This window comes from Camelina sativa, chromosome 17 (assembly GCF_000633955.1).
Source record: "Camelina sativa cultivar DH55 chromosome 17, Cs, whole genome shotgun sequence".
NCBI classification, from domain to species: Eukaryota; Viridiplantae; Streptophyta; class Magnoliopsida; order Brassicales; family Brassicaceae; genus Camelina; species Camelina sativa.
The window spans coordinates 20,686,469-20,689,122 of NC_025701.1; positions in this window are offsets into that span (position 1 = coordinate 20,686,469).

Below are 2,654 nucleotides of genomic sequence, written 5' to 3' on the forward strand. Positions count from 1 at the left end.
CACCGATGTAGCATCGGTCGGCACCGATGTAGCATCGGTCGGCACCGATGTAGCATCGGTCGGCACCGATGTAGCATCGGTCGGCACCGATGTAGCATCGGTCGACACTATTCTAACCGAGACTTGTTTTCCTGGTTTGATGTATTGTTGTGTGTATGTTTGTTTACTTGAACCTGAGGGTCTCATATGCTTGTGTGTATAACCCAGTAGATGGGAGGACGGCCTCACTAAGTATTTATGATAATACTTACGCATCTCAATTGTTGTTTGTGGTGTGCAGGTAAAGGAAAAGTGTGATCGTGGAATCAAAGGCGATGAGGAGGAGGATGTTCTAGAGGCTTGATTGACTGTGGTCTAGTTAGGTTGCTAGAATTAGANGATTGACTGTGGTCTAGCTATTGTTAGGTTGCTAGAATTAGGTTGATAGCAANATCGACACCATGTGGCATCGGTCGGCACCATATTGAGTAGCATCGATCGACACCTTCCAACATCGGTCGACACCAGTCCCTGTAGCATCGGTCGGCACCGATGTAGCATCGGTCGACACTATTTCTAACCGAGACTTGTTTTCCTGGTTTGATGTATTGTTGTGTGTATGTTTGTTTACTTGAACCTGAGGGTCTCATATGCTTGTGTGTATAACCCAGTAGATGGGAGGACGGCCTCACTAAGTATTTATGATAATACTTACGCATCTCAATTGTTGTTTGTGGTGTGCAGGTAAAGGAAAAGTGTGATCGTGGAATCAAAGGCAATGAGGAGGAGGATGTTCTAGAGGCTTGATTGATTGTGGTCTAGCTGTTGTTAGGTTGCTAGATTAAGTCATTGGAACATTGTAGGATGTTAGCTTTTGGTTATTTCCTTGTTTGGATTATGGTGTTATTGGTTATTGGATTATTTATGTTGGAATTTTATTGGATTAATGGAATTGTTTTATTTGGTTATCCGCGGTTATTGATTGTTGTTAGGATGTTAGTGGGTATGGGACCACTAGTAAATAAGGTAAAAAAAAAAAAAAAAACGGGAAGGGTTGTTTCATTTTGGTATCAGAGCCCTTACGGTTCTAGGTCTAGGGTTCATTGTACTTTTGCTGTTGATGTTTAGGATTCCATGCTATGGTTGATTGTGTGAGTTGGTCAGTTGTGTGTGGCATGAAGTCCTAGAACATCCTCTTCGAGCCTGTTTTGTGATTCCACGGTAAGTTGTGTTCTTGTGTTATTAGAACTATTTGTTGCTTAGCCTTCTGTTCTTGTTGATACAGATGGTTAGAGGTGAGGATGCTGTTAGTCGCGGTCGTGGTCATGGCCATGGGCGTGGTCGTGGTCGTGGTCGGGGACGAGGTCAGGTTCCTGAGGCCAGTGTGAGTGTGACCCAGAGCATGGCCAGTGAGGAGGTGGCGGAGTCACAGGTTCATCCTAGTGTGTCTGGAGACCAGGCTGGTTTGGGTGACGGCAGGGCGGATGGGCCCGGTGTCGGTCACGGTGTTGCCCCGGGTGTGGGGGTTGCAGCTGAGGGTGCTCCGGGCAGGGAGGATGTCTTGATGGACTTGCTAGCTCAGGTTTTGCAGCGACTTCCAGCAGTAGTGCCGCCAGTGGTTGGTGGGCAGGATCCAGTAGTGCTGCCAGTGGTTGGTGGGCAGGATCCAGTAGTGCCGCCAGTGGGTGGTGGGCAGGTTCCAGTGGTGCAGCCTGTGGTGGGTTTGCAGGCAGGTGTGCAGCCGGGGGCCGAGGTAGTGGATGCTCAGTATGTACAGATGATGGTGCAGCTGCAGCGAGTGGGAGCGGGGTATTTCTCAGGAGGTACCGATCCGAGTGTAGCGGATGAGTGGAGAGAGCGGATGGAGGATCTTTTCCTTTCGCTTAGGTGTCCCGACCAGTTCAGGGTGGATCTGGCAGTGTATTACTTGTCAGGAGATGCCTGTGTGTGGTGGAGGTCGGTGACAGCACGGAGGGTGCAGCGGGGTATGTCTTGGAGAGATTTTGTGAGAGAGTTTAACTCCAAGTATTTTCCTCAGGAGGCTCTTGATCGTATGGAGGCACGGTTCTTGGGGTTGACTCAGGGGGACCGTACAGTGCGGGAGCTGGATGCAGAGTTCAGTCGGCTTGTGGGGTATGCAGGCCGGGCATGGGAGCCAGAGTCGGCTCAGGTGTGGAGGTTCTTGTTGGCTCTGCGGGATGATCTGAGGACTCGGTGCAGAGTGAGGAGCTATGCTACGAGAGCGGAGCTGGTTAAGGTTGCAGCTGGGGTAGAGGATGACTTGAGGTCACAGGTGGTTGTGGTCAGTTCTTCGGTGCAGCCACAGCGGTCTCAGCCGCATTCTGTTCCTAGCAAGGGCGGCAAGCCTACGCATGGGCTGAAGCGGAAGTTTGATGATATGCAGAGATCGAGGCACGGGGTGCGAGATGCTTTGGGTGTGGTAGCAGGGACCACAAGGTGACCAACTGTCCTCAGAGAGGTGAGCAGCGGGCAGTGACTGAACAGCGGGCGGTGATGGAGCCGCGGACAGATACTCGGGTGTGTTACTACTGTAGAGAGACGGGGCATATCAAGCCTCGTTGTCCCAAGTTGCAGCAGATGGCAGTAGCAGCGGTGCAGGCTGGTGGTCAGCCAGGAGTGCAGCAGGGTGTGCAGCCGGTGGGTTGGATCGAGCC